At 36.3% G+C, this 12,983-nt stretch overlaps 1 protein-coding gene across 1 annotated transcript in view; it reads right to left on the bottom strand.

Annotated features, from left to right (window-relative positions):
• LOC145674868 (thiamine-triphosphatase-like) overlaps nt 1-12,983 on the bottom strand; it is a 578,824-nt gene that overhangs the window by 246,278 nt on the left and 319,563 nt on the right. The window contains exon 4 of the mRNA XM_081745113.1: nt 7,884-7,941. The gene's annotated coding sequence lies outside the window, so the exon portion shown is untranslated. The remainder of the gene's footprint in view (nt 1-7,883; nt 7,942-12,983) is intronic.

Here is a 12,983-nt window from a genome sequence, read left to right as displayed (position 1 = left end):
GAAACGTGGACATTACGTAAAGGATGAAAATCGACTGGAAGCCTTCGAAATGCGGGTGTGGAGAAGAATGGAAAGAATTAGTTGGGTCGAGCGTAAAACGAATGAGAGAGTGTTAGAAATGGTGGGTGAGAAAAGAACACTTTTAGATATTATTAAGAAGAGGAAGAGAAACTGGTTGGGACATTGCCTAAGAAGATATTGTATCATGAGGGACGTCCTAGAGGGTATGGTGGCGGGAAAGAGAGGGAGGGGGCGAAGGAGACTACAATTAATGGATGATATAAAAACAGAAAGATCATACGCGAAGACGAAGAAGTTAGCGGAGAAGCGTGGAGCATGGAAGCTTCTCAGCTGCGGCAAGTGACCTGCCAATAAAGGCAGAATACCTATGATGATGATGACTACAAAGCTGCAACCATTGGTATCCAGCCTTCAAGAATCTGGAGTTGTCCTACTGAATCCAGATGTGTTCACTGAAGAAGATTTTCTTCCTTCTATTGTGGATGTGATAGACTTAAATGTAGATGCCAGGACTGAAGACGAAAGCATTCCTGAAACAAAAAATCAAGCATCAGACCTGAATAGAGCCCAAAATCGTTCATCGGATGATTCACTGGAAGTAAAAAGGGGCCCATGCGGTACATCCAGATCAAACACTCCTTTGCCAGTTGCTCGTCCTCCTCCATTTGTTACCAAACCTTTAAACAGTAACGCTAGATCCTCACTAGAAGCAAGCAAGAGCTCATGCTGACTGTCCACTTCAAACACTCTTCTGCCGGTTGCTCGTTGTCATTCATCTGTTAACAAACCTTCAACCAGTAACGTTAGATCCTCACTAGAAACAAGCAAGAGCTCATGCGGACTGTCCACTTCAAATACTCTTCTGCCAGTTGCTCGTTCTCATTCATCTGTTACCTAACCTTCAACCAGTAACACTGGATTCTCACTAGAAGCAAGCAGGAGCTCATGCGGATTATCCACATCAAACACTTCTCTGCTGGCTGCTCGTTCATCGGTTACCAAACTTTCAACCAGTAAACTAGATCTTAGGAGTAAGGGAGGTAAGCAGGGGGCCCACGTGGACCATTTACACCATGCATTCCTTTGGTGGTTGTCAGTCCTCCTCCAACTGCTACCAAGCACTCAACCAGTAGATCTTGATCTTCTCGAAGTCAATCAGAGATTCTGACATCCTCTCCTTTCAAGCAGAACTTACTTTCGAAACGGCGCCCTCCAAAGAGCAATGGCAAACATCATCTTGCACCAGGAAAGCTACAACCGAAATTGTAGCTACAACTCCTCAGGTCAGTGAGGAAGTAGTGTACGAGTGTCAATTATGCAATATCATTTACAGTGATCCACCAATAGAAGACTGGATCAAGTGCGCAAGATGCCATGAATGGTGGCATGAACAATGCACATCATATAAAGGAGTAGTACCTTCATCTGTGATAATTGTTAATGCTCTTTTGGGTGCGTACTCTTGCCCCTTTGATTTCGTACTCTTGCCCCACATATAGGGGCAAGAGTACGAATTTGAATGTTTTCATTTTATGAGTTCTACTTCCTCTAAGAATAGAGGTATATAAAAGTTGAGTTCACATTTCGTAAAGGAGAGTTCAAGTTTTGTGTTCCATGTAAAAGTTTTCCGTTGTAATAATTTTTTACCAAAATATATAAGTTTAATTAAAATTTGCGTACTCTTGCCCCCCTTTCCTATAATTCAAAATGGCCGATATTAGTATCGAATAGTTTTCGGGGTCGCTGAAATGAACAGTGACAATTCCGATGTCGTTTATATTGAAATTCAGCTCTTTATGTCCAAAATGAAACGTATTCTTCAAGTGCGAAGAACGAGTATTCCGCAAGTAATTTATAAAATAAATACATTCCAATACTTTGTCCCACTGGTAATCAACGCTATCGATCCTAAATTCCATTTCAACACATTGATACCTTCTTTCTCAGTGAATCTTGCTTCTTTCCATTTCTTCACTATCCTTGTCGAAAACTTTAATTAACTTTATTTTTACTCAAACCAGGGCCCCAATATATATATATATATATATATATATATATATATATATATATATATATATATATATATATATATATATATATATATATATATATATATATAGATATATAGATAGATAGATAGATAGATAGATAGATAGATAGATAGATAGATAGATATAGATATAGATATAGATATAGATATAGATATAGATATAGATATAGATATACATTTTTGTAAAGTAAAAAAGGAATTTCCTTTTTGACTTATGAGAACAAATTATAAATTACCAACTTTTGATTGACGTTTCCTGGGATAAGAATCATAAGGTGAAACGTGCATAGGCGAACAGTGCATATCTACTTGCTTTACGACATACACATTTTTGTGTTATTTGGAGTCGGAGATTTTTGTTTCCGCATTGGAAAGCTTCCCTTCTATATAGATTTTATTATATGGATTATTATTCTTAAGTATTTTGCCTTTTGGTAGGTCTTGGTATTAAGGTTTTTGTTTTGTTTTGGGCCTGAAAATATTTCTTCCACGTTTTTGATCTTCAGCTTCCTTCTTTAACTCCCAATATTTTCTTCTATTCTTCAAATCATCGATTAATTGTGTTCTTCTTATTATTATTCCTCGCTTTCCTTCCATCTTCCTTTCCATGGAAGTATGAAGAATTCAATTTCTTCGCAAAATGTGTCCAATCCACTAGGGCTTCCTACGACGGATGCTGACTAACAATGTCCTCTTCTCTCCTATCCGTTTTAAAGTACTTTAGTTTGTTACTCTGTATGTCTATTTTATAGCAGTATGAAGAAAACAATTTCTTTGCAAGACGTGTCCAACAAAATTCACTTTACTACGAACGATGCTGGCTAATAGTGTCCTCCTCTCCTATCGGTTTTAAAACACCATCGTTTGTTATTCTCTCTGTCCAATTTATATTCTCCATCTTCCTTCAACAGAGATATACGAAAAAATCAAAGTAATTTAATATATTTACAATCGGTAGTCTACCCAGAATTTCACAAAGGGGATTCAAGCACGTAACTTCATTTAATTTCAGCCTTTTTTTTTTTTTTTATGTCCCAGGCTTATGTAACGAGACTAAGGAGATGCTGATGATGAAATTGATGATAATTGTGGAATGAACACAGTAGGAAGAATCCCGAGAAAGCCTACATATGGTATTTGCCCACTACAACGTTTACTTGTTGAAGGCTGAGATCGAACTGGGGACCCCAAGCATCAGAGGTGAGCGCTCTATCACTGACGAATGATGGGCAGTGAGAATATTCACGGTGGGAAGGAAATTTTTTTAAAAAATGGGAATATTCCCGGTTTTTTCCCTGACATAAATTCCAGGGAAGGAATTTATTTCCATTTCTTTATTTTATTTTCCAAATTGTAAGTACCATATGACTAATTATTTTATTTTTATTTATTATGATTTACTTCTAGATTTTAAATAATTTGGATATTTTTAAAAAGTTAAAATTCGTTGACTGTACTTTGTATAACTAATATGATTTTTTAAGTTCAATTTCCATTTGCAATAAAAAGTAGCAAAGTACTAATTTACAAATGGTGAAAAGGAACCAGTTTGTAAAGTAATGTAGAAATTATGTAGAAATAGAGATTAAGTACTATTAATACACCACGAATTACCGTTAGTAATAGACGTCGGTCTGTCTCCTGTCTCTGAAGAGGTACTTGGACTTCTCTTAGGGTCTACATGTGAATTACGCATAGAATTTCGAGAAATATGTAGGAAGAAAGGTCGTGTGGAGCAATGTTACGTGCAAAACTATAAAGATAATTCAGTATCTTGCAAGAATTATGAACATAAATAAGTATGCGCAAATGTTGATAAAATGGTGAGACATGTGTCTTCTGGCAGTCATCCAACCTAACTTGCTTATAACATTTAAAAATTTAATATGTTTATATTATCAGTAGCAGAGTCAAGTTTAAAAAATCAACTTACATATAAATTTAAACTGTTAGCAGTGTAAAAGTATGTGGACTTACTATATCATTTTTCCCACATATTTAATTGCATAGAACATATTGTAAGTAAATATACATTTATGCATACTCTCTAAATATAATAAAATATTAATAAAATAACATAATACCGTTGAGAATATACATTTTAAAGAATCCTCTGGAAAAACAGTAATATATACTGTGTAAAACAAAACGAATTTAACTTTGAAATCATAATATAGTAATAGAATGCAATTTTCTTGGTGATTGTACATACATTACCGGAAAAATCTCATTTTTGAGAATATTTCCGAAAATATCTTTCCGAGAATTTGCACATCACTATCAGTGACCCACCGCGAGCCCATATCAATTCAGGTGTTTGTTTACATACATTGACGAAAATCCGTTATCCGGACAGAGGTATATTGTACAAATATAAGAATCCATATGTTTACTACGGAACCCTTGTCCATATGTTACATACGTAGTGCCCTTTTTTGGTTTAAATTTTATAAAAGTAACCAAGAACGTTCGGCCGCTTTTTGTGGAGGTCTGTGCTCAATTGGCCCTTACACCGTTAAATTGACTGCGAATAGAGATAAAGCGAAGGTCAGTTGTTGGTGTGGGTATATCCAACATACTACCGGCTTGTTGCACCGTGAACTTACGTAAGGACAGAGTGAACAAGGGACCTCCACAGAGCGTCATAAGCGTGTGTGCTGTACGAGTTCAAACTGGGGTCAAACGTGCTGCAGCGGAGCGGAAGATATGCTAGGTCATTGGTGAGGGTGTCGTGACAGTGCTGCGGTGGTTAAACAAGTTTAAGGACGGTGACGAAACACTCGAAGACGCATATGTGCCGGAAGACCAACACATGTACAAAATGAATATCTTTAGGCAGCAATTGAGGCGAACAGTGGCCAAATATGTGAGGAACTGGGACTACAATTCAGTGTGAGTGGAGAAACCATTCGGCAGTACTTCCATCAACTTGGGAAGCACTACAAGTTGGATCGATGGATCCCACATGATTTGACTCCGGGCCAGAAGGCAACGCAAGCGGACACCTGTGTTTCTTTGTTTTCTCTTCTGAGGAAGGAGTAATTTCTGGACAGAGTGTTGACATGTGATGAGAAGTGGGCTCTGTACGAAGCTCAACTGCGCCGTCATCATTGGTTAACATCCTATGAACCGGTTCCAAACCAGCCGAAACCAGCCATGCATCAAAAGAATGTCCTCCTGCTCGCAGCATCGTGCATAGGGAACTGCTACCAGCTGGTCAGAACATTAATGCAACTGTGTACTGCCAGCAGTTGGGCCGTGTTCAAGAAAAACTCAAAACTCTGGAGTCAGCATTTCAAAGGGGTCCTCCTGTTACAGGACAACACTAAACTCCAAGTGGCTAGGATGACCCGGGACACCATTCTACGCCTTGGATGGGAAACAATATTGCATCCGTCATACTTCCCGGACATTACACCGTCCGGTTATCACCTGTTCCATTCCTTGAAAAATCACCTTAGAGGACGCCAGTTAAAATCCCTAGTAGAGATGCAAAATGCACTTAATACCTTCTTCGTTACAGGCTCACCAAGTTCTACCGGGATGGAATCCATGGTCTTCCAGAACGTTGGCAGAAAGTCGTCGATGCTGATGAGGACTATTTTTGGTCTTCAGGTTCGTCTTAGGTGACATATTGATGTTCAAATGTGGTGGTTGAAAAAGCGACAGAACCTTCTTGATTACGAGAACTTTCCACTTATACGGATAGCATATATAAAACATACGTTTTCATTTATATTTGCTGCACGGTGTTACACACGGTTGTACGTTAAGTCCAAAATCTACAGGATTTACGTGTAACCTATATTTTTACGTATGCCAAATACTTTTTTCTCAGTGTATTTTAATATGACTTAATACGATAAAGGTTTAGTTTTGCGTAATATTTTTCTTAAGGAAGAAAGGGTTAAAACTTGAAAAGCCTCTTTTACGTACAATTAATAGTAGTAATGAATATTAAGCTAAAGACTGCCTCTGATATGTACAGGTTTATTATTATTATTATTATTATTATTATTATTATTATTATTATTATTATTATTATTATTATTATTATTATTATTATTAATCTAGCAGGAGCCGATAGTTACTGACAATTTCAAAGTTTCTTCCTTGTTTCTTTTAACCTTTCGAAAGCAATCTTTTCATGTGACAAAGCATAATCATGATAGCAACATCAGTACATTTGAAAGAAAACCAGTCGGATCCTAAGCTAAAAACAAAAGACAACCACTGCATTAAGTTTGTCACTTCAGAGAGGAATGTTCTCTACATTCTTTTACGATCTACAAGTCTTTTTTTTTTTTTTTTTTTTTTGCCTTTACTTTACCCACTTTTTTTTTTAAAACTTGCACCATCCCTGCCTACTCTCTGAACAGCACAGCAACGAAGAATATCTCATCACACTTGCAGATATTCAGCTTTTGTAAATCACGTCATTTAAATGCATGCCACCATTTCCCCATGCCTGTCTTATTTCCTGTGCGAGTTTGCTTCCCGAAAATGAGAATGAAGGAAATTGTATCTATCATGTCTTCTATTTTTTTTAAGGGAAAATAGCGAAACAAAACGAAACGAAACAATACTCTTTGTCTTGTTTCTTTTACTACGATAAAATATGAAATCAATTAAAATTTATATCCGAAATACTCTCTTACAAGCTGATTAAGTAGTTTGCTTTTGTGTCCCCCGAACACGGGACTACAAAGAAGAAATTAATAGAAGTAAACGATACAAAATTTTGGTTCCTTCATTTCCTAAATTAAATGAAGACATCCTGTAGTTGTTACTGGAACACTAAATTATGAAATATGAATAAAATTACAATAGCTTGTTTCGGAAAACTTGGAAGAAAACTTACGTCAAAACTTACTCCTTAATGATTTTACAAAACTTACTGCTTACATAGTATACCGATGTTCAGAGATGGCAAGGAACAAAGAAAGCTTCACCCGTGATCCACTGACCCACCGTGATACACTCTGACCCTCTACCTACCAAAATCTATCGTCATCAACTTTGACCCATGATCCATGCCTTCTTCTCAACTGAATAAAGAGTTTACACTTGTAATATAACAAGGTTGTGAAATTATCACCAATCGCAGTTTGAATTTTCTACGATTAATCGCTCAAACATCGCTCTGTTACAATAATTGCGGATCTGACGATATAAAATGGTAAATTGTTTGTTATGGGCAATATTACGATGAATTTCAATTTAATTATCATATATAATTATTTCGTTGTTGAATTGCAGATATTTTTCAGTGGAAAATCTGATGAAATTTGAAAGTCTCAAATCAAGGTAAAGTAGGGAAACGTAAAGGAGAAAAAAACAGGGTAAAAATCGACTATGTCCCTAAAACAAAGTAATAAGTACTATTATTACAATTACAAATATCAATATTCAAAAGTGCTTTTCGATTAGATCTCAGGTAACTAAACAGAGACAAATGAAAAAAGAAGGAAAATAAAAACTTAAAAGTAAATAGTAAACAAATTCACCAGTGTTCAGAAGATGCTGTCTACAATGCAGTAAGCAGATTAAGTCGGTAGCTCAGAGTGGATCATGGTGAGTCGGTGGGTCAGAGCGGCTGAGTAGATCAGCGTGGGTCACGGTGGATGATGGGTCGCATTTGGCCACGTTCTGTCGACCCACGACCCACTGATCCACTCACAAATCTTGACCGATTTCACCCACTTGACCCACAACCTACTGTCCCACTCCATCTGTGCTGACATTTACGTGAAAGAATATATATAATTTACTTATTAAATAAAGGGGAAAAATATGAGTTGTGATAACTTACCTTCGTAGAAGAGAAGATGTGTGATGCTTCCAATAGTGTAGAAATTTCATTGAGCGCCCTAAAATAAAGAAAAATGAAACAATTAAATACGAAATTAAAATTAACTATACTTAACCTAAACCTATATATAATAATCTAAAGCTATTGCAGGATTTTAATAAAACTAAAGAACATCTACGAACAATACACTGCATAGTAATTTCTAATGTTTACTGCTACGTTTGAACGATATACGGAAAATCTACTACATGTGGGTAACAGTTCATCACTTACTGCCGTTAAAATTTTGGTGTATGTTTTAGATAATACGAATGTGTTCACTCATAACATGTGCAAAAATCATACAATTCTAGTTAGGCAAACCGAAATTATCGACTTGACATACTAAAACCTTGTCTCCAAGATATTCTTTGTATATTCGTGTAACTTAGTTCACGTTAAAAGACATGAAACGGGATAATCGAACCGTTAAATTACAGCAATTATTAAAAAAGAACTCATTTTGTCATATTTTACATATAGAACAGATTAATCTTATAAACAGTAGCGTAGCTAGGATTCCTTTTAGAGAGCAGTAAATGGGTCACTAAAATTTTGAAGTGCATTTGTGTTTAATGTGCTTCGCTAAATAAAGAAATAAACTCAATCTAATTATATATTGAGCGACTGTGGTTCAGTTGGACATCGTTGACATCGTTGTCTTCAGGTAAAGTGACCGAGTTCTATTACATAACTAGGTGGATTATATAACTATATACATTGGATGTTCTAAAACTCGTCCCCATGATGCTAGAAGTAGAAAAAAATGAAAACATAGTATGACATTTGAATTCCAGGACTTTATTTAGGCAGTAAATCAGAGTAAAAATATGACAATGTGGCAATATCATACGGCAGATGCTAAAACAAATGTATAGCAGCAAAGAATTGAAATTGCTCGATGCACAGTAGGAGTAAGTATTCGGCAATATGTGTTCAAATAAGATTTTTTGATTTTTTCACCACTATTCTGACAGTGTCTTTCTTACGTTCTTACATGTCGTGGAGTTTGGCATCTACAGTCACTATGTTTTGATGTACCAACCTCGGAACTCAAACTAGGCCTTTCAACAACTGGAGGTGAGCCGCACTTAACGCTAGGAACGCGCATACCATGAATATGTATGTAATTTGTTTGTGTGTTACAGAACATTAATATCGTATGTTTACTTTGTAGCATAAATTAAATACATTCAAACATACGAGTGTACTATTTTCGTTTTCACACATTATTCCTGTTTTTTTTTTTTTTTTTTAACAGTTTTTGTTCGCATTCACTTTAAATATAGTTTGGACGGTGAAGAAAGAAAATCGAATTTTGGTTTTGAAAACCAAAACCGTAAATCGATTTTGGAAACCGAAAATCTGTTTTGAAACCCAAATATACGGAAATTGGAATTTCAAAACCGAAACTGAAAATCGAGTTTCAAAACCGAAACCATAAATCTATTTTCGAAACTGAAACCTAAAATCGGTTTAAAAACCGAAAATCGATCTTTGAAATTTCAACTTTTGTTTTACAAATCGATTTTCGGTTTTCTGAAAAATCAATTTGGACAGTACTGCTTGGGAAATTTTAATGCATCCATCGTACAGTCCGGACCTGGCACCGTCAGATTTTGATATATATTTTTTTTCGATCTCTGCAAAATTGCCTGAACGATTTAAGTTAGTTTCAAAATAGGCCTGTGAAAACCACGTGCAACAATTTTATGACCACAAACGACTGAGGTTCTGTATATTCCATAGCGACGAGATTATGTTGCTGGATGCCCGAACGGGAGGGCAGGGTGGGGCACGAGCCCCCCTGACTCACGAAAATGTATTAAATTTAAAATGTTCTTAATACAAATAAAAAATCCCAAACGTAATATAGAGATTTGAGGCCACCCTAGAAAATTTTCTTCAGGCGACCATGGTTTTACCAGAAAAAATGACAGGTCATCGAACAAAATGGCGCATAAGTGGATATTGATCGTTTTGTCAATATTGATCTCTACAGGCTCAACACTTTTTAGACAATCTGATATTTGGCACCATTTCCTCTTCTTATATACTAAACAAAATAAACTAATTAATTGTACGAAAAATACTTCATGTGGATAATTTTGCATTACAGGTTGTAATACTTTTTTTATTATTATTATTATTTCGAGTGATCATGTCGAATAAATGTGCAATCAAAAATAAAATTTTGTGCAGCCGCGACTGAATGCTGGATCCATTACCGACGGTAATTTAATCGTTGTAATTGACAACACAAGAACTGTAAGTTTTTCTGGCAGGGGACGGTACCAGAAACACAACCTAGGACACCTGACTGTGTAAATTCGGCCATGAGCTTTCGAAACAATTACGTCTAAAGTTATGGATCAATTTGTAACTTCTTTAAAACAGATACAGTGGACCATCGGATTACAATTTTAATCTGTTCCGTAACACTGTTCGTAACCCGAAATGTTCGTAAATTGAAGTTACTTTTCCTAGTGAAATTAATGCAGGGGCGGATCCAGGACCGACTTCTGGGAGGGACGGTGGGTTGTCATAATGCTACTTTTAAGGATTCCAAACTTTGAAATGGGTTTTATATATATAAAATAAGAAAGTTTCCTCTTCTGGGGGGGCGATCGCCCCGATCCCCCCTGGATCCACCCCTGAATTAATGTAAACATAACATGTTAATTAACCTGTTATAGGACAGAAACATGGTACTGTATTTTCTGACGGGACATATAGCCTCGATGCTGAGGTCCCCGTTGATCCCCCTACTCATTACTCATTACTCATTATGTATTTTCTTTCTTTTCTTTTCTTTTCTTTTCTTTTCTTTCTTTCTTTCTTCTTTTTTACAGTTTTAAGTGTTTTCTGTGTTGAGAAATATTGGTTAAAAATAACATCTTTTTTAAAAGAGAAATAAGTAAAAAGAGAACTAAAAGAAGTTTTTGAACACAAAACTCGAACAGAGGATGTTCACGGCAAACGCACAAAAGCATTTCTAGGTGCGTGAAATTGTCGGTACAAGCGCGCGTGTGTGTGTGTTCGTATCCCGAAATATTGTTCGTAAGCCGTGGGAAAAAAAAACTGTTCACAAAACTTGCTCGTAAACTGAATTGTTCGCAAAACAGCAGAGTTCGTAAGTCGATAATCCACTGTATTTAAGAAACACTCGGAAACAGAGAGTACACTTGCGTGTAGGCACAAGCCTTTGTTATTGCAACCGCTGCTTTCACAGGCCATGAACCACTACTACTGTTGTCATATGTCATTACCACATGATCCTCCAATTACCGGATTTATATGTACTTCCCGGAGGTATAGAAAGATAATGTTCGAAATCATTGTGTTTAATGTTGTAGGTCAATTTGTATCTTCGTTAAAATAAATATATTTTATTTCTTGCTCCCATCAAATATAAACATAAATACGGAGAAAATTATATGAATTATTCTATTTAATGTAAAACAAGTTGACTGATTGATTAACTTTGTTGTTTAGTGGAAACTTGAGCATTGAGGATATTTGCAGTGACGAATCTAGAATTGGGCCGGAGGCCTAGGCCCCCAGTTTTTTGAGTGTTAAAAATAATTGAAGCTATTATTTATATATTTTTGAAAGTTTATACTAAACTCATTATATACATATCATAGTCTAGGTTCTAGATCCCCACCCCTCAGTTTTTATCTTCTAGATCCGCCACTGGCTATTTGTCTCCGTTACATAACGTAGAAATCAACCCTCATGCTTGGTTTAGTGACTAGAGTCTGTGCCTTTATCGCACGGTATCCCGAGTTCGATTCCCAGTGGGAGAGCATCGAACATACTGCAGTAATTTAGATCCTTCATAAAAAATTCGGATAGGTGCTGACTGCCACGGGTGCTGACTGCCACAGCCAATTATTGGTGCTGACTGCCACGACTGTCGCTGATTGCAAATATGAAGGTGCTGACTGCCACGACGGCGTGCTGACTGCCACGAGCCTGGGAGAAACTGTATTTGGAAAGAGAGGAATTAATCCCTCATATTAAATTTATGATTATTAATTAATTTAGTAGGGATTAATTTAGTAATCATCACAGCAAATCTATATGGCATCCTATAAGTTACCAAGTTGCTCACTAAGTGGAACGACATACACTTGGATGTTTATAAAGGGATTGTCTTTTCTGTTATATGTACAATTTGCACATTTCATCTATATATATAAAAGAGAACGCACAAATCCTTTGTGAACTCATCACGCTAATACGGCTGAACCAATTTCTTTCATTTTTGGGGGGTTATTAGGATTTGGACCCTAGATGGTTTTTATCATATCACTTTAATTTTTAATTACCAGTGTCTTGAGATAATTGACCATTCAAGTGTCCATACGTACAAATCCTTTGTTATTAGTTCATCATAGGTAAAAATAAACGTATTTATATGCAACCAGCATGACCATGTGACTCGGCGGGTTAACATAAATGACAGGCGCTATAATTTTAACATTTACTGCAATTTGAAAGCGAAAAAGTAAAAATTATCTAAGTAACAAAGTTTATTGCGTTCCGGGGTGACCGCAGCGAAGCGGGGTGAACGCTGCTAGTTGTTTATATTAATTGTTTTATTGTATTATTTAATGGATATGATGGTCTGAAGCCAGTTGACAAGGGAAGTTTGGGAGAAGCACTCGCCTGCAGAGAAATAGGCATGTCATTTGAAGGACCAATTCATGCTGATTACAACAGGTAATAAAACTCCTGTACGTTGAGAACTGTTCGAGATATTCAACTTGGAAATTTATATGAGAAAATGAGTGGATGCACGTTTCAATGCGTTAAGTATTCTTACCCATTGCGAAGCCTGGTTGTTTGAAATTGCTATTGCTTGATCACTGGGGTCCATTCACAGACAAATTGTCCATTACAAGTTGCATGACGGATGGCAAAGACCTAATGGTTGAGAAGATACCAAAGAATTGCACACGATTTATGCAACCATTTGATGTGTTTTGATTCCGATCAATCAAAGATTATAGCAGGAGATTTGTACATACTATGAATCTTCTTCATCTGGACGTT

This window comes from Thermobia domestica, chromosome 18, assembly GCF_964235325.1.
Source record: "Thermobia domestica chromosome 18, izTheDome1.hap1.1, whole genome shotgun sequence".
Lineage (NCBI taxonomy): Eukaryota > Metazoa > Arthropoda > Insecta > Zygentoma > Lepismatidae > Thermobia > Thermobia domestica.
This window is presented reverse-complemented; position numbering and strand designations above follow the sequence as displayed.